A 24165-nucleotide genomic window follows, 5' to 3' on the forward strand; every position below is an offset into this window, starting at 1 on the left:
CCCTCTACCTCTGATATACTAGGTTTCTGGTATCTCCAGAGGCTGACGGGTACCCTCACCCTTCTGCACTCTACTGAGAAGAGATGCACATCTACGATGAAGGCCCAAGGGTAGTTGAAATAATTTCTGAAGTTATAGCATACTGTAAGCCTCGTGCACTTTGCTGAGGAAATAAACTTACTACATGGAACCATAGTTTTCTAAAAAAGAAGAAGAAGGAGGAGGAGGAGGAAGAGGAGGAGAAGAAGAAGAAGAAATAGAAGAAATAGAAGAAGAAGAGGAAGAGGAAGAGGAAGAGGAAGAAGAAGAAGAAGAAGAAGAAGAAGAAGAAGAAGAAGAAGAAGAAGAAGAAGAAGAAGAAGAAGAAGAAGAAGAAGAAGAAAATCTCTGAATCTCCCCAACCTGAAGACATGTAGTAAGCAGAAGAGAACTTATCGATGTGGATCTACTCAGCCATTTTCCTAAAATACCTACAGTCTTTTCATATGAAACAGAAAAAGTCATTAAAGCTCTGGTTTGCCAGACAACCACTGTCATATCTCAAGAAACTGCATAATGAATTGCATACATGTATCAAACATGCAGGGTTGAGGGCGATGGCAAGCCGTGTTTCCGGTCCACTTACTCTTCCTTCCAAACAGCAGATTTTGTGCTTCAGAGTAAGTCTCTATCTTTTAAAAAGATATTACTATACATTTATCTATCCAACTAAGTACAAGTAACTGAAACACTTAATATGCATGGTAATAAGGAAATGCATGAATGACTTCATTATTAATGGCTATTGATTATCTACATTTTTGAGTAGACAAGTGTATCTGCTAGGATTCCTATCATGTAAATCCATACGTGTGTGTTTTGCCTCTTACCTTTTGTGGGTGAATTTACAATCTGCATGATGGACATTTTTATTGCTTTTCACACTTATTTGATATGTGCATAACACAGGTCAGCTTACAGAGTGGCTGGTGTTTATTCAATTTGATTACTATGTTACATTTCTGGGCTTATTTTCCCTTTGGAAAATTAAACGTACAAGAAAGCCTAGTAAATCTTTACTTAAAAATTCCAAACTTTAGATTGATTTCAGCACCGAGTTTGTATTGATCTCAAAAGCTTTGCGTTCCTAACTAAAAACTAATCTTTATTTCACCCTTTAGTGACTGCAGCCATAAATATGCCCACACCTACCAGAAGAGAGCGGATTAATGGTTATTGGAGACTAGGGCTTCCAACTGGGCCTGGGAACCCTAACCTTTGGAGGACAACATGAAGGCTTTTACCCCTTGTCAGCTATAATCCCTGGGTGCATTTTTGACATTTACCTGAGTGTTAAAAAGATGCCAGGGCAAGGGCTTGGAGTAAAGTGCCAGCACTCAGTCTTGGCTGTTAATCACTCACTGTTAGATTGACTGTGGTGCCTGACCCTGGCCGTTTCTAGCCATTGGAGGTGCAGAAGGCACAGATCCAACCTGGAGCACAGGTTAACTCCTCCTGGGGAAGCTGTAGGGCCTGCCTTCCAAGAAGGACTTAACGGCATTCCTCAAATCCATCTCTCATTGATCAGCTTTTCTGTATCAATGGAACAAGCATTTGAAGGAGTGAGACTACGCCCATCTGCCAGATATAATTTTTGGAGGATAAAAGAATTAAAGAGGAACAGGCAAGTTGCTGTTGATTATTTACAACATTGCTTTGTTTGTTTGTTTCTTTGTTTTTAAATACAGAGGATCAACAATGTGCCAGGCAGTGGCAGAAAGATGGCTGACGACTGGTAAGGAAGCGGTGGGGCTTTTCAAAGAGGGTTTCCGGGCAAACCTTTCAGGGTAAAGGTATCACACAGTACCTGGGGTGCTAATTGGAGTCTTAGGGCGCCAGGCCTCTGAATTAACCCTATCTAGTTAGCTCTTGTATTCTACCAAAACTGAGACCCTCAAGCAGCGTGATGTGGCTGTGTGAGAAAGCGCCCTTTAACCACTTTCTATGGTGAAAGGTAAGAATTTTAATGTCTTTGTATCTGATGGCACCAACTATGTGACTTCCTTTTTCTAACAGAACCTTTGTTTTTATTTGGGTTCCTTGATAACGAGCTAATATTCCCAACTTCCTGACAGCCAAGTGTAGGAGGAAGTGTACACTTAGGAAGCAGGACTGGGAACTCGGCCTTCTTCCTGCCCTTCAGTGTGCTGTTAGAATGTGCCTCTCATCAGCTTGAAGCCAGCAGCACAACCAGGATCACCAAGACAGGCCTGACGCTTGTGATGAGTAAGTCCAGATGCTGAAAGGGATTTGGCTCCTAATGAATCGGAAACCATTGCACTGGTTCTAGATTGCCTGATTGGACCTCTTTTACATCAGACATAACAAACTGAACTGAAAACATTTTTTCTCTTATCCCAGCTGATTCTGTTTGCTGTAATCCATAGCTGACGAAGATTGCTAAGGGATGCAAAGTTTAGGATGCTGGGGCTGTTGGAGGATGTCACCTACCCCAGGCGTTATGATTGACTGTGGGGTGTCAGAGTTGCTTGTATCCGCACACCAGATTTGATTTTAATTTCTGTGGTTTAATTTCTGTGATTTTAGGAATCAGAGTCATTTCTGGTGTCACCTACAGGTTCAGGAAGAAGTGTGTGCATCTGGCCACTGTCTACAGGCAGCAGATGCGTTTGCATGGCTAGCTGGACAAAGGAATCTGGGAGAGCCACAGCCTGCAAAAGGTGCACAGGAAGGGATCTAGATGATCTATTCTAGCAATTGATCATTTAGTGATGTCTTCATGCTCCATGAAGTTAACCTTTTTCCGACTTAAGCCTAGGACTGTTACATATAGATGAAAAGCGATGTCTTTAAAAAGTTCTTCAAAGCTAATATAAGGAGTTTTCACTTGGAGGAAGAAGAGTCTGTCTCTCTGTGTGTATACATCTCTCTCTCTCTCTCTCTCTCTCTCTCTCTCTCTCTCTCTATGTATACATCTCTTTGTGTGTGTGTATACATCTCTCTCTGTGTAAGTATACATCTCTGTGTGTGTGTATAAATCTCTCATATATATGTGTGTGCATATGTGTGTGTGTACATCTCTTTGTGTCTGTAAATATATATGTATATATACATATATATATACACCTCTCTCTCTCTCTCTCTCTCTCTTTCTCTCTCTCTCTCTCTCTGTGTGTGTGTGTGTGTGCGTGTACACATATATGCATGTGGGCATGCAGGCACATGTGCATACCTGTAAGTGTGGAGGCTAGGATTCAATACCAGGTGTCATCCTCAATAACTCTCCACTTTTTTGAGCAGAGCCTCTCACTAAATCTGAAGCTCATCGACTCAGCTTGACTGTGAATACCACGGGTCTGTTCGTATCAGCTTCATAGGGCCAGGATTAGAGACGCCAGCTATTGCATCCAGTTTTATATGTGGCTTCTTGGGGGACTGAACTCAGACCATCATGTTTGTTGGGCAGGCACTGTCAAACTTAGCTGTATCCTCTGATCCTGTGTTTCTTTTATTCCATTGGGTTTTGTTTTAATTCCCTCTATATTCAATCTGACACTGTGAAGTCATTTGTGGGGGGATGACACTTTTGAAACCTATCGTCATGAACAGAGGAGATGCTGTGCAAATACAATGAGCTGATGAAAATCTTCTTTCCTGACCTTGTTTAGCTGTTTATTAGAGGTTTGTCCCTCTTTTCTTATTTTCCTAATTCTCCGATAGGCTCAACTACAAGCTCCTTCACTGCCATCCTTCCTCATTTTGGGCAAACATTCATTTGACTATGTGAATTCATTATGAAATTTTGCAACCCAACATCTAGTATAATATTGGTTATATTAGGATAGAAATGCCCAAAGTACTTCTGACACGGGTCCATTAGTATCCTCTCAAAACCTATAGAAATGCGGACTCTTAGACTCTCTCCCACATCTACTGAAATAGCCGGGGAATTCCACGGCCTTACAGTCTTCTAGGTGATTGTGATGGCGGCTTACATCTGAGAACCAATGTTCTAGAGGAATCTAGCCATATCTTCATATCGGCACACTGAGAATGCTTTAAAGTTAATATTCCTTAATGCACTCACCCAAGTGAAGTACTAGAGAGATTTCCAGATGTTGGCAATTGAACGGTAAGATGTATTACTTTTATCTCATGCATCTTTAGTCTGCAGATAACAGGGTCAGGTAATATCATGACTCAGTCTTAGCATTAATAATCATACCTGGTCTCACTCTTTGAATTGCTGACACATAAAAACCTGCAATAGAGTCAAGTATCCCACGTGAGTAGATGCAAGCTGACGGCGGGAACCGGGCGGTGCACACAAACACTTGCTAAACCACGCTTGACGGTTTTCTTTGCCTTGCTGTTGATGCTTATCTCACATCAAAAAAATAGAGTTGGCAAGAGAAATAATAAATGAACACTCAACTGAATGATACTTTAAATGTGATTTGTTAATGAACTACGGATAAAAATTAATGGGAGTTTTAAGCCTAATCCATTCTCACCGACACAGAACTTTATTTCTAAAAATTGTTTCAACTTTCTGACTATATATTTGACACAAAGACATTTGACAAAGGGTAGTACTGACTTAGAGATGCAATACAGGAATGACTTGTCCTTGCTTTAGTAAATCACATGAACCCAGAGAGCTAGTGGGTCACAGTTACAAGGCCTATGTGCTTTTTAGGCCACTATTTAATGTCATCAGAATAGTTTTCCAAGAATACATTTGTAAATTGTATCATTTACAAATTTACTTAAAAGGCTCTTGAACACATTTTATTGTGCTTGTAATATGAATCAGGATATTAAATTTCATTAGTTTACTAAGTACAGCTTGAGTAGCATTTTTAATAGAATGTATTAAAATAAAAATATTATTAGGTTATGGGGAAAATAATACAAGGAATCTTTCAGTAGCCTAGCACCTTGCCCAATGCTTGAGTCATTAACCAAGTAGCTTTTCAGCACTGTCACTTGTCACTCTATGCAAATATCTCAGGGTTTGATGATGCTTTCATTTAGCTCTGGGACTCTTAAAAAAATACCATCAATCCTAAGACTCTTAATCTCTTTGTAAGCTTTCCAAAAACAGCAAAGCTCAGACCACAGGGTTTCAAGGCAAACTTTTGATAAAGAATTTGGAGTACTTTCAATGAGAAGAACAAAAATCAAATTTCCAAGTGTGTGCTGTGGTGGAAAAGATTCAAACTTTGGTGTTCGAAAACTATGCTCAAGTCCTTCCTCTGTGGTTTACATGGACAGGTTACTTACATCCCTAAGCGATCTCCCTTCTTGCTTAGGTAAAATTAGGGACTCAAGTATGCTAGGTGAATCCCCTACTACTGAATAATATTCCTAAGCCTCAGTTTTCTCATCTGTAGATGGGGGAGTGATGGTGCTTACTAATGGCTTTATTTTATTTTTTTACATCAAACAGCACTGTGTTGATTTCCTAGCCGAATGAGGGGCAAAGAAGTCCCACAGAGATGATGGTTACTATGACTATAAAAGGGAGTGAAAATATGTACAAAATAATTTACAAAACACAGAGGTATGTAAATATATATATATATATGATATATTAGTTTCCCGCTGAATCAAAGAAAACAAATTTATAGTTGAGGCATCCTGCAAGAAAGGCATCTCTGAAGAAAGAAATTGAAGAAGATCTCAGAACATGGGAAGATCTCCAATGCTCATGGATTGGCAGGATTAATATAGTAAAAATGGCCATTTTACCAAAAGCGATCTACAGATTCAATGCAATCCCCATCAAAATTCCAATCCAATTCTTCAGAGAGTTAGACAGAACAATTTGCAAATTCATCTAGAATAACAAAAAACCCAGGATAGCTAAAACTATCCTCAACAATAAAAGGACTTCAGGGGGAATCACTATCCCTGAACTGAAGCAGTATTACAGAGCAATAGTGATAAAAACTGTATTGTATTGGTACAGAGACAGACAGATAGACCAGTGGGATAGAATCGAAGATCCAGAAATGAACCCACACACCTATGGTCACTTGATTTTTGACAAAGGAGCCAAAACCATCAAATGGAAAAAAGATAGCCTTTTCGGCAAATTGTGCTGGTTCAACTGGAGGTCAACATGCAGAAGAATGCAGATCGATCCATGCTTATCACCCTGTACAAAGCTTAAATCCAAGTAGATCAAGGACCTCCACATCAAACCAGATACGCCCAAACTAATAGAAGAAAAAGTGGGGAAGCATCTGGAACACATGGGCACTGGAGAAAATTTCCTGAACAAAACACCAATGGCTTATGCTCTAAGATCAAGAATCAACAAATGGTATCTCATAAAACTGCAAAGCTTCTGTAAGGCAAAGGACACTGTGGTTAGTACAAAACGGCAACCAAGAGATTGGGAAAAGATCTTTACCAATCCTACAACAGATAGAGGCCTTATATCCAAAATATACAAAGAACTCAAGAAGTTAGACTGCAGGGAGACAAATAACCCTATTAAAAAAAGAGGACTTTACTAATAGATGGATTTTTTTTTAATATTGTATAATGATGTATACCAGTGTTTAGGACCTTTGTACAGATTAGTGAAGAAATCTCCCCTTCTCCTCAGGTAAAACTAGGGACTTAGGCATGTTGGATGAGTGCTCTATGACTGAATAATGTCCCAGCCTTTGAAACAGTCTTTTCCAAAAATGAATATTTGATTTTTACATACAAAGGTGTACATGCGCACATCCCCACATCATGTAAATGACAAAAGGCTCATGAAAAATAAAACAAGTATTAACAGAAGAGTAGAATTAATTCTATGATTTGACATAATGTGGGATGTTGAAATATGATGCATACTGACTTTTGGAGTGGTATTAAAAAGATAACTAACATTTTTTTCATATGGCTATTAAAGAGGCCTTTCCATTTCTATGTATCTAGGTTAATCTGAGCTTTCTTTATATACTTCTAATGTAGCAGCATATTAAAATGAATATGTAAAAGGACATGAAAATCCAGTCTCTTTATATATTTAGTCAGATGAAAAGGAAGGTAGGATTCCGACTAACTGGTTTGGGTAACATTCATTATTTTTCCCACAACTTTAATTTATTTTAACATATAATAGGTTTGCTATCGTTGAATGGATTGATAAGTTATTTTAAAAATATCTTCCCTTTATTTTTAGTAACTATTTAGTAACCATTAGGGATGCAATTAAGTTACTTTGGAACACTTAGTATGGTTATTTTGTTTTATTTTTGAGGCAATCTCACTGCATGGTGCTGGCTTGCCCAGAGCTCGCAGAACTCTGCCTTCCTGAGAGATGATGGGATTAAAGGCTGTGACACCACACCAGACCTTGGTGCTTTTGAATGTAAGTCTCTCAAAGCAAAAGGAAGGAAAGACACTTGTGTGAAATACAAGAAAATGTCTGTTGGTAACATGTTTATCCTTCCCTCTTCGTTTCTCATGCACATGTACCCCAGGCTAACCTCCAGTTCTCGTTGTGTAGCATGGGGAGGATGCTTGACCTCACCCCCACCGCCCAGATGCCTGGATGATACCACCATAGCTGGGGCATGCCAAGGTCGAACCCTGAGCTTCCCTTATTTTAGAAAAAGAAGTCACCAAAGTGAGCCACGCCCACATCTCACATCTAGAGTTCTTAATTCTCTTAACAGAATCTCACCATGTTGAATAAGTGTCATGTAGGCGCCTGACAGGGCTGTATCAAGATCTCTCTGGGGCGGTGATGGAATCACCAATGGGCTTCATGTGGATGCCCAGGAAGTGACTCTCTTGTGCCTCTGGTAAACCCCTAGGGCCGTTTACTCTTTGAAAGCCAAAATAGTTCTTTAACCTGGGGCATGAGGTGCTTTGATTTTGCGATACCTGGGGACGTAAAAATTACCTTCAGGGATGATTATGAAAACCTTACTGTCAAGTAACTTTAATTTACTTTAATTTAAAAATTCAACATTGAACTTATGGTTTCATTTTAAATGTGTACGTGTTTGCGTATGAGTGTGTGTGTGTGTGTGTGTGTGTGTGTGTGTGTGTGCCTACCTATATACGGTGTATAAAATACACTAGCTGTCATAATGTGAACATTATGTCATTGAAAGGTTGTAGGAGCTCTAGTTATGATAGGGGCTAATGACTACTGATGTGCACTTCTTCCAGTTTTCCTTCAACTCCTTATTTTTGTTTTGTTTTCTTTTCTTCTTCTCCTGTAAAGTTCTAGCTCAGTACCTTTATTGTAATGGACTTCCCCAGGCTCGGTCCATTTTTATTAAGCACCAAAATGTCAGCTAGTTAGCCAAAAGATGTTGCTGAACTCTGCATGGTTGCTTGCACACCCATATTTAAAGGTATATATGCACTAGGAATACCTTGTACAGAGTGAGGCATGGGTCAGAGAGCAGGGAAACCTCTCTCCTCCAGAGTTTCCCCTTGCACCCAGGCCCATCAGCTTAAGACTGGACACTGGGAGAAATCTAGATGTCTGCAAAGTGGTAACTAAAGTGTGGTACCTTACTGTGAAGGAATGGATCCAGTATCTGCTCTGGAACGATCTGGAAATCTGGAAGGCAGAACAACCGTCAAGGAGGCTCAGAAGTAGAGGCCCATCTTGTGGTGAAGGAAAGCTCGAAGGATGTGAAGGCCAGAGACAGCTACAGTCGTCTCACCAGGAAACCCAGTGTTGAGACAGTAAGATCATGGCAACTGGACTGAGTTTGAAGCTCCGTTCCCCTTCTCACTTCCCAGCTGAGTGACTTGAGGCGATCTCCTTAATCTCAGTGTGCATCAGCCTCCTCAAGTAGTTAATGAGGACAATCATATCTACCTCAGGGCTGAGTGGAGACTTGGTGAAAGCAGGCGTGTAGCATGGCTAGAACACAGTAGGTGTCCAGTAAATGTCTATTTTCATTTTCTATTTGGAAGGTTTCTACCTTGATATGTGTTATGTTTTGAATGCCCCCCATTTTCTATATTTTCTAACCTCTTCACTACACCTTAAAAATTAACCTGTTTTAAAACTGTGCAATATTTAACGCGTGCTGTCATAAATACTTTCGCACAAGAGATGCATCCGGAGGGTAGAGCGCTCATGGTTTTCTCCTGGTCGCCGCGGTCAGTCCTGTCTCCCAGAAATTCCAAGGAGTTTGTGAGGTGTGACTTTCCCCTTTTTCTTTCCTTCTCTTTTGTGTAAAGCTTCCCAGCAATGTTTGAGCACACTGTCACTTCCTCAGTGTTACCAGGTCAGCTTATGACACAGTAAAGCCAAGTAGCAGACACACGGATGTCTGGTCTGTGTTTGCGGAGGGGTCTCAGAGCTGCTCACAGCCACTGCTTGGCCCCCATGTCTTCTTCCTCTGAGAGTCCTGCGGTCCTTGGGGCAAAAGCATATTGTGGTTTTTAAATAAAAGGTCACACCTAACTACAATGTATTTTGATTTTTCTGACATTTATTGCTTCCTGGAGTAATAGCACGCACAGCTTCTTTTAGTGTGCCTTTGTTTTGGAGGGGCTGGAGAGATGGCTGAGCTGTTAAGAGCACTTGCTGCCATTGCAGAGGACTGGGTTTAGTTCCCAGCATCCATGTTGGGCAGCTCACAACTGTCTGAGATTCCAGCTCCAGGGGTCTCTACATTACCCTCCATTGGCCTTTGCAGGTATCTACACACATGTGGGCACACATATCCACACATAAATGTAGAATAAAATGTTTATTAAGAGAAAAGTAGAATTGTACCAAGCAGTAGATTAGCTGCTTTACAGAGCATCTAGTTTCTACCTGACTAAAACTAGTTTGACTAACAATTTGCTATTTGAAATGAGATGCTTTGGAAGGGAAGAAGACCAGTGAAAGAGAAAATATGATAAAAATTTGTTAAGATTGACAATACAGGGTGCTATCAGTATTAATAATGGCCACACTGTAGACCTATGATCTTTCTAGTGTTGTAAAGTACTCATCTGGTCTCTGTAATGGAGAGAAGTACATTAAGAGAGTTAAGCTTGAGACAAACATGAACAGACATCTGACAGCCAACAGCACGAGTTCAGAGGAGCAAGTGCCACAGAAATAAGAGTGAGTGTGCCTTAGGAAAGCACAGACTGCATCACACATCAGGCGTATCACAGCGAGCATGGCACAGCTCAGGTGTATTACGGTGAGCATGTCATAGCCGACCCTTCTTTGATGTGATTGTGATGGTACCTGGGTAATGTTGAGAGAAGACAAGACATAGTTGAAAAGGACAAGTTTTGACAGTCATGTAGGAGAGCTAACATAATAAATACAACAATCTTAGAAACGAATAGGAAGCAAGAATCAGCAAAATGTCACTCACGAGTTACCTGTTTGAATTGCAATTTTTCCATTGTTGGTGAACAATTCAGTATCTTTTATTTAGTGGAGTTGTTTCCGTGTGTGTGTGTGTGTGTGTGTGTGTGTGTGTGTGTGTGTGTGTATGTGTGTGTGTATACATGTGTGTCTCTTTCTCCCTCTTTCTCTTTCCCTCTTTCTCTCTCCCTCTCTCTCTCTCTCTCTCTCTCTCTCTCTCTCTCTCTCTCTCTCTCCCTGTGTTTATATGTGTGTGTATCCGTGTGTGGGGGCATTGTGTGTGCAAACACACAACTTTGGGGTCAATGCTTTTTGAGACATGTTTTTTGTTTGTTTGTTTTTTTGCCTGGAACCTGGGGCTCACTGATCAGACTACGAAGCTCTATGTCTTCCTTTCCAGCACTGGCGTTGCAAACACATGCTGTCCAGATTTGTACTTGGGATCTTTTGGTGGAACTCCTGAGCTTGCTCACTGAGCACTTCTCTGATAAGAACAAACCCTTAGTCTCATGTGGTGATGGTGAAGGCCTGATCACTGATGTGGTCAAGCCTTTGGGCTTCCTTTAGCCATAGCATCTGCTTTAGATCTTGCTTAGATCCTGCTTATTTCTCTAGTGCGTGTGGTCAACATTCTCCTGAAGCCTTCCTTGCCCATTTTCTTCCCTTCTGTATAGGTCACATGGTTCCTTTACCCTGTGAAAAATAGTTTGGGACTTCCAAGGAGGGCTACGAAGTACAGTGGGAACTGTGTCAAACTTCACACCCAGGGTCCCCTTTATTTAGCCCCATGTGCTAGAGGTAGTTATCTGCGACTTCACATCATGGCTGCCTTTTGCCATTTCTTTGTTTCCTCTTGTTGAACTGAGTGAGACCATGATCATTTCAGACCAGTTTTTGGCCACCTGCACAGGCCTGCTGCAGACCTTAGCTAGCCACTACTGGCCACATGTCGTATGCAGCGCCCTCCCCCCTCCCAGTACTGAAAAGCTTACTAAGTTGGTATTGTTCAGGGAGTCATTCAAGCGCACAGAGTGGAATTCTACCTGTTCCTCAAGGTAGAGAGTGTCTGCAAAGCTGCTGCTGCAAAGGCTGTCAGGCTCCTGCAGCTCCTTCTTCATGCAAAGAGGTCACGGCCAGGAAACCAAGTTAAAGTCAAAGCCCGTCTGAAAGTGGGCAACTTCCTGTGTTTGTCTGAAACCACGCACAGATCAGGCATGTGTCACAAAGCTCAGCAAATGCATTTCTCTTTTTCTGTTTGCTTGGGGGTGTTTAACCTTTTATTATTTATTTATTAACAAGAGGAGAGATCCCCTGGATACACATCAGGAGGACAAGGAGCTGAAAACTTCACAATGGTCAGGCCACAGGGTTTCGTAAGTGATAGCATAAAGGTTGTTTTAAACATTAGTTGTAATTTCTACCCAGTGTCACAACCCAGTGAACCATTCAGACTGAACCGGTTCAGTGAACTGAAGTAACAGATGGAATTCCACCCCTCCCATGCTTGAAAGGCTCTGTGAACAATATAAGTCTTCTTTTAAGTTCCCCCTCCATGCCCCCTACCTCACTCAGGCACACATCAGGGACTCTCAGAGATTCACGAGCCCCCTTAGATCTTTGGTGGTCAGGCGCCATTGTTCAGTCAGAGGGAAGGCAGGCCTATCTTGAAGTGCTCAGGCAAGACCTCATCCTTTGCAGAGCTCTGTGTTGTTTTCCCTTCACTCCTAAGTGCATATAGGAGCTGAGAGTGCTCTTTGCTCCTTTTCTCTTCCCGTGAACTGTAATCCACTTTTCTCTGCTCGGATAGAGCTGGAAAGTGTCGTAAATTCACCTAAACAACACTGACACCTGCTATCCTCCCTATCTGTCTTTAGGTTATTATTTATTTTCGCTTTGCAGAAGTCTCCATGACTGTCAGAGCCAAAGACCATCATTTTCAGTCTTTACTGGGTTCTGAAACCCAGAAAGCTCAGAGACAGACAGACAATGCTTGCTCAGAACGGGCAACAGGTGCTCATTATTTACCTATTTATGCCAGAAGGAAGAGGACCAGGGGTGAGAAGCCCAATTTGTCAATTGTTCATCAAGCATTAGTCAATTAACTCAGTACATCAGTAAATGATGAGGGTGAATGACCAGGCACTAGGCTGCACATTGTGCAGACTCTAAGATGGGAAGAAGTTCAGATCTCTGCTTTCAAAGAGATTGCAAGTTAGAAGCAGCAGGCCCAACACCGATAGCCATGCTTTTAACAGGGTCTGGCATTCAAGAGGCTCAGGGCTCCCCTTCCACTTCTGGCTCATGACAGGATCTGTGGACATAGAAACAACTTCTTCACTTTGGAGGTTTAGAAAAAGTTTCAAACTGATTTGGGGCCTTTGAAAAATCAGACCAATTCTTCAAAAGCCCGGAGACAATGAACTAGAGAGAGAAAGCCAGAGAGCCCGAGACTGGGGGCTATTGGTTCAGCACAAAAGGTCCTGGCAGGTGTGGATCGCTGATTAATTCCAGCGAGGTCTGCAGAAGCAGAGATTAGCAAGGAAGGAGCCCAGAATCCAGGAAGACAAGCACCAGGGATCAGACACTGTGCCTGGGATTCTGGAGCACACAGGCCCAGGGTAGAAAAGAGTTGTTATGTATTTTATTTTATTTTACTTTATTTGCAATGTGGGGTCACCAGTCCAAGTCAGAATCCTACTCCCACCTCCACCCCAACACATACCAATGCACATGCCCAAACGTTACAAGTCAATAATATCTGAACATAGAATGCAAAAGGAACGCACGAGTTTGATGTCCTGTGGTCTGTGGTCCTCAGCTCTGAACCAAGGCTGGAGTTGAACATAGGAGCTGTCAGAGAACACAAGTAGGCAGGCAGCCTGTGAGAACATCTAATGGAGAACTGGGGGTTGGGGGAGAGAATGAAAACCTCGTATTTGGAAGCAGTCTGCGCATCTAGACTTCTGAGTGTGTACATTGTCTCTTTACGATCAGACAGTAAGTACAGTACAGGAACCCAGTCTTAAAATATATAGATTTGAGCCTGAGTTCTATTGTGTCTTTGCTGCATGCACTTTATCAGGCACATGAACTCTTTTTTTTTCTTTTTTTCAGAGCTGGGGACAGAACCCAGGGCCTTGCGCTTGCTAGGCAAGCGTTCTACCGCTGAGCTAAATCCCCAACCCGGCACATGAACTCTTAAAGACACAGTTCCTTCCTATGGGAAATGAAGACCACACCTATTTCAAAACACACAATAAGGAGTATTTGAAAATAAGAGATGAGAAATTATTAGTTATAGAGTTATTGTCATCCTCATTACAAACCTGTGTGTTTTCTTTTTACTTAGGAGTCTTATCTGTAAACACCATCCCTTGTCCCTTTGAGAATGAAAAGAGTATGTCTTAAAATAGTAACAGCTTGGGTACCCCTTGATGCTTTTTTGTTGTTGTTGTTGTTTTGTTTTTTAGAATAGATGACTTCATCTCTTTTATTTGTTTCACCCATTAGATCTTAATGGCTTCAATAACACAGGCTCATGAGAAAATATCCTTAAACCTCTTCTAGGCAATATTTCTGGATTTGTATTCTGAGGACTCTGCCCATTTAGTGACCTGTGTTGAAGCAGCAGGACACTGGGTATCTAGGGATAGAAAAATCTAGATATTTTTATCCTGTTCAATGCATAACTTACGATGAAATCAAAGTGTTACAATGTGACTTCAAAAGCATAAAAGCATAAAAAAGTAAGTGCCTATCTGAATGCTGAATGTCTGTAAGGAAATCAAGTTAATAACACTTTATTTGGGGTGCGTCCAGATTCAGGTTCAGCAAGAAAGCCTATCTCAAAAGATACAGGTGGGGATTGGCTGAGGAAAGATACTCAACCTCTGGTCTCCACATTCACAAACACACATGTATATTTACCTATAAACACACACTTGTACATGTGCACACTAACAAGTACATATACCACATGCACACATATACATGGGTACATACACCCACATGAACTAGTACATAAATCACACACATGCACACACACAGGACACAGTATATACAACATAATACACAGAGACACACAAAACATTTGACTATGGATTTGTTCTAGATATATTTTAATTTAGTTACTCTTATAATTATTCCCCTGTGATATAATGGGAAATACAGTTATAAATGAAGACTGGGCAGACACTGATGGATGTTATTACAAAATAAAATCTGATTTTTCCCTCTTCACATTGGTCTTCTGCAATACTTTATTAAAAATGTGAAAAAAAACCCATCAACTAAAGAATCAAATCTCAATTTCTAGTGTAGGCCTGAACCCATTATAAACCTCTGAGATGTTTCCCCATCCCAGTCATTGTGCCTGCATTCTGATGCTTCCTCCCCATTCTTCTTGCTTGACCTTCAGCTCTTCAGCTCCATTTCTGAGCCTTAAGTCATTTGTTGCCTATCTGTTGTCATCTGGAGGGTAGGACCATCTGGGATGCTGGGAGACAAAGAATTATCCTAAAAGGTACCATCAGTCTGTGGCTGGTTCTATAAGGAATGAAAATTCTTTCTCATATATATTACGAATGACGTCTTGGGATTTTAAACCTAAGTGGAGGTTGGGGGACAGAGGACTATGGATGTGCAGATCTGGTCACATGAGCATGTTCTTAGAGGCTGATGTGAAATGGACAACGCCCTCGCTGGTGTAGATTCCCCATGGACAAGGGATGGGACCCTCCTGTCTTCACTCAGGTTCTAGGTCACCCCGAGCCTCCTGAGAAAGGAGGAACTGATTGTGCTGCAGAGCAAAGCCCCCTGCACTTGACATCGTCCCTTCTTAACAAGCTTTACAAACCCACAGGCTTCATCTCCATGCTGGGGCCTCTGGATCTCCATTTATGACCTTCCTCTTTCTCCCAAGTCCGTGTCCCGCACCCCAATCTCGGTGACACTTTTTTGCAGACCCATTTGCTGTAGCTCTGCATAAATCTGGCCGTGCATTTCTCTGCACTCCCGTAGCAGTTAGTTATGAATCTTTCTCCTTCATCCATCCGTGAACCTCTTCACGGGAGGTTCTAGCTAATCTTATTCATCTTTGGAAGGCAGAGTAAGTTAGTGGTTAAGAATATGGACTCAGGTTGGAAGATTTGGGTAAGATCTCTGCTTATTTCACCAGTACAAGCTCACTGAAGATTTTTACCCTCTCTAAGCAACTGCTATCTCTGAGAAGTCACTTTGGGAATTAAAAGAAAAATTTACAAGAGCAACCTGGACTTTGCAGACCTCCCATGACTTGGGTATCTTTCCATTTTGTATACCTAATGCCTACATAGTGCCTGGCACCCACCTGGGCCTCAGGACAAGGTTGTTTCCCCACCTCTCTGTACTACCTGAAGCTACACAACAAAATTATTGAATTTTTGTGATTTATATTTTGTAATTCAAAAGGCAGCTTATAGCTAGGAGCACTCCAGAGGGTAATGCAGGAAGACTGTAAGTTTGAGGCTAGCCTGTGAAACACAGAGGAGAGACACTGTGTCTCCCTCCCTCCTTCCCTCCCTCGCCTCTGTCTTTCTGTCCCTCCCTTTGTCTTTCTGTCTCTCCCTTTGTCTTTCTGTCTCTTTGTCTCTTTCTCTCTCTGTGTATATGAGAGTATGTTTGTGTGTTTCTTCAACTGTGGGATGGGAGAAATCAGGACAGAGTTGTCCTGTGAAAGACAGTTCAAGGGGGATGAAATCAGAAACACTGAAACTGAAGTCATATTTAATGCAGTCAGGAGTTACACATGCTTAGCTCCAGCTCTTGGCTGGCTTTGGGTCTCTGACTGAATCCGGAAACATCTATCTCTGTGTCTCTCTATGTCTCCTCTCTGTCCCTCTCTCCTCTCTCTCTATTCTCCTTCCCCCTCTCTCTATGTGTGCTCCTACCTTAACTGAGTTTTCCTATCTACAAAACATATGTCAAGTCTTCTCCAAATGTAAGGCAAACAGAATGACAGTGACACTCACCCATTTTTATAGGAACTCCCCCTGCTTCTATAGCAGGGAAACTGAGATACAAGTGTGGGGACTTGATCAAGGTCACAGTCAGTGACAGAAGCAAATTAAAATTCATGTTCCCAGTGTCCTTTCCATGCCGTTGCCTCACCTACTGACCCGTGCTGCTCTACCAAGGAACACTTCTGAGGAAGTGAACTTTCAGGTTTCAATAACACAGAACCTTGGCAAGGACTTTGCTTCAGTAACAAACTCATATCATCCACTCCAGTTCTTTTTGGCAAGAACTGATTGTCAACATCTCTCTCTCTCTCTCTCTCTCTCTCTCTCTCTCTCTCTCTCTCTCTCCACACACACACACACACACACACACACACACACACACACACCCCTAACTGTTTTGTATATTTGTACAGGCTGCTATGGAAGACAACATTGTATTTTCTATGTTGAACTCCAAACACAAGAACTTAGCAATGTCATTGGTAAAAGAAAACGGGAGCAGATGTCTTCCTTATGGGTGACATGTCAAGTTCTTTATCAGGGCCTATGACTCTGTGTTCACTAGTGTGATCTCAAAGCTAAACATAGTGTTTGCATGTGGTACATAGTCAGTCAACATTCCTGAATGAATGAATTAATTAATGAGTGAGTGAATACATGGAACTCTGAATGTTTCAGAATTACTAAAGTAGTTCCCTCTCTCAACATTCCTCAAACACTGAAATCATAGTTCCTTTTTAGCTCTGGTTTTTCTTTTAGCAGCATGCAATGTAACAGAATGAATGGATACTGGTTTTGAGCAAGGCTGAATGATGAAACGAGCATCATAGCCAATGCAGTCTGGTGCTAAGATACATCTTTCGCAGCAGCCTCTTCTTGTGCCTTTAGGACCTTGTAATAGAACGCTGATGGAAAGGGGGTCTAGAAGCTCCCAAGAAAGGGAAAGGTGTGTAGAGGTGTGTTGGAGAAGCCTGCTTCATTGCTAAGTACAGGCAAGTTGTTGCTGTATTCAGAAATTAATTGCTGTCTCTTGCCACTAGTGGAGATAGGATCGTAAGAGGCTTTGCCTAGAAATGCAAGGCTGAACTTACTCTTTGTCCTGACAAAGAATTTGTCCTGAATGAGTTGGTGGTCCTCCTCCAGCATAAATGATCTGTACAGAATGGATCACTGGAGAAGCAATGGCAAAGTCTGGGGTGGGAGTGGGCTGGGCCTGGGAGTTGGGGTGCATGGAAAGGATCCAGGGCATCCAAGTATAAGTACAAGGCAAAGGCCAGTAGTTACTCTTCAAATGTAGCCACTAAAACCACATGAAATAGCAGCTTAAGCTTCTTCCAAGCTGGGCAACACGGTGTCAGCTTTATAACAACATGAATCGATCAGGAGAGTGGCCCACATACTCTTCTGTCTCTGCCTTACTGTGCTACAACCTGGGGTAGCAATCAGAGCTAGCAAGCAACCGGGAAGGAGTAAGGGGGCAAGGGAAGACAAAAGAGGACAAAGGACCCATTTGGTGGATAGGAGTGAACTGAATTCACTCAAATTCAGTGTTTCTGCTATTAGTAGGGACTGTCTTGAGACGGTGGTCTACAAAGCAGCAAACACAGTGGGAGAGGACTGGGAAAAACTGTTCTTAGTGGGAGAAGAAACTTTCGCTGCCGAGGATGTTCTACATGATGAATGAGGGAGGCAAATATTACATTTTAATTTTATTCTAAGCTTAGTCGAAACAGCAGATACTGGGTTCTGTTGAGTTCACTGTACGTGTCAGCTAAGAAGGGTGTCTTTTTAAAAATTAATTAATTAAAATCAATTAATTAACTAAAATTAATTAATTAATCCTACATCCCAACTGCAGTTTCCCCTCCCTCCTCTCATCCCGCTCCTTCCCCACACCACATCCACTCCTCTTCCCTTTCTCTTCAGAAAAGGGGAGGTCTTCCATGGTTATAAACCAACCTCGACATATCAAGTTGCAGAAAGACTAGGTTTATCTTTTCCTAGTGATGCTAGAAGAGGCAGCCCAGTAGGGAGAAAGGGACCCAAAGGAAGTCAACAGAATCAGAGAAGGACCCTGCTTGTGCTGTAAGGAGTCCTATGTGAAGACCAAGCTGCACAGCTGTTACATATGTGCAGAGGACCTTGGTCAGTCCTATGTTCCATGATTGCTGGTTCAGCCTTTGTAGTCCTCACTGCAGTCGATTAGTTGATTCTGTTTTCTTGCGGTACTCTTGACCCCTCTGGTTCCTACAATCCTTCCTCCCCCTCTTTTGCAGGATTCCCCAGGCTCCGCCTAATGTTTGGCTGTGGGTCTCTGCCTCTGTTTCCGTCAGTTGCTGGGTGAAGCCTCTCTGATGGTGGTTCTGCTAGGCTCCTGTGTGTGAGTGTAGCAGAATATCATTGATAATATCAGGGGTGATCTCCCTCTCACGACGTGTGTCTCAAGCTAGAAAACATATGTCTTGGGGTATCTATGGCTGTGAAGAGACACCGTGGCCATGGCATCTCTTATAAAGGAAAATATTTAATTAGAGCTGGCTTACAAATTCAGAGGTTTAATCCAGTATTGTCATGGCGAGAAATAGGCAGCAAGCAGGCATACATGGTGCTGGAGGAGCTGAGAGTTCTACATCTGGATCAGCAGGAAGCAAGAAAAGAACTTCCTTGAGCTTCTGAGGCCTCAAAGTCTGTCCTCTCAGTGACTCGCTTCTTCCAGCAAGGTCATATCTACTTCAACGAGGCCACACCTCCTAATAATAAAGCCTCCTATGTGCCTTCGACGGCCATTTTTACTCAAAACACCATAAAGTCCAAACAGCGTTTTCACTTTTAAAATATGTGCCTCTGGTAGTACCTCTGTCTGCTGCCGTTGTGCCTGTGCTTTAGACGCCATGACATTGCAGGCTGTGCCTCGGACGCTGGTGAGGAGGAACGTACGGCACATTGCCTGGTTTTCACAAGAATGATGTTGAGAGACACTTAAGAGTCTTCTGGTCTTTTGCTGTCCGCATCATCTCCATTAGACTGAGAAGAATCACCATTAGACTGTGAATTTGCCAGTCTTTTAACTTTTACTTCAAGACAGAATCTTTCTGCTTCTGCTTCCAGAGAACTGAGATTACAGGTGCAGGCCACCATGATGGGTTTTTAAGTCATATTGGGGGTCCAACGCAGGGCTTCGTGTGTAGTAGACAAGCATTCTATACCATAAGCTATGACCGCAGCCCCCATACTTACATCCTGTGTGGTCTAAGTGTTGGTACTACAACTCCACGGTGGCCTGATGTTTTCTCAGCGATTCTAAGAGCTTCTTACTCTGTAGAGTTATTTGCTTGTTTCCTGTTTGTTGTTGTTTGGTTGGTTTTGGGGGAGGAGGTCTCTCAAGGCCTCGTTTTCGTCCCCATCTTCTAGTGGTCACCCTGGACCTGAGCAGTTCACATGACAACCATGATATTACTATTTTAGCAATAGGAGGAAGAAAATGGCAAGAGAGAGCTAATGTCTGGCAGACTGTTGGCCAAGGAAATATAGAGGACAGAGGAATGGAAGCTACATTTACGGATCCCCAGTCCTGTGCCATACGCTCTGTGGATACTTTATCCTGGTGGATGGTAAGGACCACAGCTCTACTAAAGTAGACCCTCATGTACCCTTTGATTAGACAAAGCAGGAGACTTTAGCAGGAGAAATGGAGGCTGAATCTTTTGTCCTTCTGTAATTCTATGTAGATTATTTTGAAGCCACATTTTGAATATATCTTTGAAGTTGCTATAACTATTTTCCTTCATCTTATTTTCCAGAATCCAATTCCACATCAATGCATATAGTATTTTTAAATAAGGAAATTGTTGTTGTATTTTTCTCTCTTGCCGCATTTCTATGAGACGACATTGACTTCTCTTATTAGAATCGAATTTCGGGATGGTGAACATCAAATGTTCTCTCTCAGCACTACATACCTTTCCATTACAGTTTATTCCAATCAACTTAAAAAACAACCTCATTCCACATTTCCAATATTTTTATACTTCTATTGCCATTCACAAATCTTCTCAGAAGTGTGTTCCGACCTGTGATGTTATAACTTTCCCCTGGGGGTTTCTTAGTTTCCACATTACAATACTCATTTTACCTACGTTCATTTCCTTGGCCCAAGTCCAGAATAGCCTCTGGTCCTGTTAATGGTTCCACAAGCTGTGTGAGGAAATGCTTTTGCTGGCACTTGGAGACAGCCATCCATCCGATTCCACTCCTGTGATCTATCACTCACTGTCTGGGGAGGATTTAAACTGCACCATGAGGACTTCTTTTGTTTACACAATACCTCCACCCCCTTTCTGTTCCCTGCTTAGATTTCTGTCATAGCAAACACACTAGCATTTGTTTAAATGTGTTTCGTTCATTTTGGAAAGAGAATTTTTCTGTGTAGCCCAGGTTAGCCTCAAACTCATGATCCTCTTGCTTTTGACCTCCCAAGTTACAACTTGGTTCTTTCTTTGCCCCATCTCTGTCCTTAACTTCCTGGACGAAGAATTCCAACTTGAACTCATATCGCAATGCACATTTCATGTGCTCCTGGGAGGACAGCACTGCCAGAATCTGGGCTATGCTAAAGTCCGATCTAAAGGATGGTTACCAAGACTTAAACCTGGATCCTCTGGATGAGGAAACAGAGAAGAAAGACCACATAAAAGATGGCCCATGTTTCCCGTTATGAGGGACAGTAAGAGTACAACCAGGAGGCATCACTGACATCAGTGGTCATGTTTGTAATCATGGGCTTTTCCTTCCATGCCCAAGTTTGCAAATAATGACAGGAAGGCTTATTATTTGTGAAGAAATGTCAAGGCTATAAGAGCTAAGTTTGTTCCCAATTAACTTGTGACTTAATCCATTTATACTATTTTATGTGTACCACTAATTACCTTTCCTCAGTTTCATGTATCCAACTTCCTCCAAGTCCTGGCTGGGAATCTCCTATGACTGACTCTTTCCCAGAGTTCCTCTCTGCCAGATGTCCCATCTTCACATCCTGCTTCAGCTGATTGGCCGTCAGATTTTTATTGACAGGTGATGCTTCCACACTGCGCACAAGACATTACCCCTACACACACTGGTGATGGCCACAGGAATTATCAGAGTATTAGAGATAGCATTGCATATGGAGGAATCAGCAGTGGCTGCAGACAGTGGCTGTGTCAGTGGTGTCTTTTCATAGACCTCAGGGTGGGGCCTTGGCATGTCTCTATGTATCTGGACATCAGTGGCCATGGGAATCTGATGTGCAGGGGTGAAACCAATGGGAACTCTTCCTCTGAAAGCTCCTGATGATGTGAGAAGGTTGGACACTTTGGCAGGGAGATCTGGTTATGACTTCCAGAATTATTTGGGAAGAACTATAGAGAAAAAGAAACGTTGCTTCCAAGCTTTTACTGTAGGCATTTTCTCAGCTGCATTGTGGTACTCCAGAGAAATGTTAGCCTCATAATTAGCAGCAGTGTCCAGGTCTGACTCAGTCCTTGAGATAACTTAATAAAGAGATCAATGGCTGTTTTTCTCTAGATAATGGCGTCTAGTATGGGAAACTAGGTACCTTCTCCAAGGCCAAGGTCATAGATCAAGTGATAGACTGTGAGGCAAAGCTAAAAACTCTAGTTCCAAATGTCATGCTTGAAACCATCACACAACACTGCAAAACCCAACCTTTTACTCTTAAATAGAGTTTTAGAGATTTTACTTTCAAGAGAGTGGGAAAACTTTTTTTTATTATATTAGGAAAAAACAAACAAAAACAAAATAAAACAAAATCATGAAGAAGTTAGTTCAGTATAGGAAGGGGCTATTAAATGACTTACTTAAGGAAGAAACATTGTTTTTAGGTGCTAAAATATCTTTATGTGTGGCCAGGAGGGTTGCTCAGTAATGAAAGAATGTGTTTCCCAGGTGTGAGGACTGGAGTTCAGATCATCAGGACCCATGCCAAAACCCAAAATTGCAGATTGTACCTGCAATCCCAGAACTATGGAAGGGGAGACGAGGGCACCCAGAGCAAGCTAGCTACTGAGACTAGCCATTTCAGTGAGCTCTGGGTTTGATTGAGAGGCCTGGCATCATTGCACAGGGTAGAAGAGGGATTAAGGATAATTAAAAATGTTATCTTTGGGTTTTCACAGATCCTCCCACCGACGTGTGTGCTCACTCACACATGTGTTCATCACACATTTGTAATACCAGAAACACATACCACACACTCAAAAAAAAAAATGGAAAGAGTTTCTATAATCTAAAACTCTTTCCTGTCCCCTGCAGACTTTCCTATTTTTATCTCAGCCTTCCAATTATTTTGCACTCATCTCTTGCACTTTTCTTTCTATTTCAGTGTTTGCTGCTCTAGAGCAGACTCTTCGTCATCATGCCTGGACTATTACAGTGAGATGCTTTGAACAGACCTTCCTGCTTGTTCATTTGGTTACCGCGTTGCACTGCACAAACGTTCTTAAAACATTAACCACCTGTGACCTGTCTGAAAGCAAGCATTGGCTTTAAGTACATAGAAAATATTAATTCTAGACTTTTTAGCTAGAACTTTAATACTATTCATGCACACACACACAATGTCTTCCTCATGTGTCACTATCTCCAAATATTCTCAAAATACTTTACTTTCCCACATGAATGCTCCCCAGATAGCTTTGATAAATATCACCCGTAAAATACTGAAAATTATATTGATTTACCAATATTTCATTAAATTTTAAACCTGTAACTTTCTACTAACCTGAGAGTTTTGACATGTGTGATGCATTTATGTTAAGAGTGACAAAGACTTCCTCTCATTAGTCTGTCTTGGGGAGAAGCCTTGATGAGTGGAGCTGATGCTGGGTTCTGGCTGATCTGGTGTTGATTCCCCACTCCCTCTGGGCTTTTCCTGTGGTATCAAGTGATCTTCTCCGTGTGTTTTGTTGCTTCCTCACAATGTGCTCACTCTACACCAAATTGCCCAAACAATGGTTGCCTCTACAACTTATCATAAGACCAGTTATGTGTTGGTTGCTTATTTCTCTTTAATCCTGGTTTTTACTTTTGCTCTCATCAATATGTTAGTGTCTTAATGCCTTAGAATGCTTGCTCCTAAGGACAGGTTTCACATATCACACTTCACAACTCCCAGAGCATAGAGTATCGTGGTTTGAACTGGAAGAAAACAATGTTTGTGCATTTTTTGTTTGAATTACTTTTGTGCAAATAAACACAGTTAATTGCAAATGAAGCATGAATTTGTTGGAATTCATCATCAATAATTGGCTCTCCATCATTAGCTGGCAAGGATAATGTTTATTTTGTACACACACACACACACACACACACACACACACACACACACGCACGCACACGTTGTGGTGTGATTATACTCTGCCTCTACTTTGATCATGTATCTTTTCCATTTCATATATTAAACTGTCCACAACCATAGGTTGGAAGAATTATTCCTGTGCTTTGATTTATACAAAATGTTATGCAAACACATATAACTATGTAAATTACAGTTTAGTTTTTTTTTTAACATAATTGCTGGGGAGGCTCAGTTGGTAGGATGCTCTCCTGTCATTCATGAAGCCCTGGGTTCAATCCTCACCATCACAGGAAACCAGACTTAGTGGTCCGCGTTGGTAATTCCAACAGGCTGTGGAGGCAGGAGATTCAGAAGTTCAGGGTTATTTTTTGCTATGTAGAGAATTAGAGGCCAGCCTGGGCTACATGAAATCAAGTTTCAAAGACAATTATTTTGTCAGCAACTTTTTAGACCCCAAA

At 41.8% G+C, this 24165-nt stretch overlaps 2 long non-coding RNA genes across 2 annotated transcripts; both read left to right on the plus strand.

Moving 5' to 3' along the window:
- The first annotated feature begins 652 nt into the window (after positions 1–652).
- On the plus strand, positions 653–9455 carry LOC147999682 (uncharacterized). The gene is made up of 3 exons (XR_015642487.1): positions 653–2265; positions 7268–7378; positions 8550–9455. It is a non-coding gene; the product is annotated as an uncharacterized LOC147999682 (long non-coding RNA).
- A 10363-nt stretch (positions 9456–19818) lies between these two features.
- Positions 19819–23621, plus strand: LOC147999683 (uncharacterized). Its single transcript, XR_015642488.1, has 3 exons — positions 19819–19964; positions 21289–21423; positions 22733–23621. It is a non-coding gene; the product is annotated as an uncharacterized LOC147999683 (long non-coding RNA).
- Positions 23622–24165: the final 544 nt, after the last annotated feature.

Source organism: Rattus norvegicus, chromosome 18 (assembly GCF_021556685.1).
Source record: "Rattus norvegicus strain SHRSP/BbbUtx chromosome 18, alternate assembly SHRSP_T2T, whole genome shotgun sequence".
NCBI lineage: Eukaryota > Metazoa > Chordata > Mammalia > Rodentia > Muridae > Rattus > Rattus norvegicus.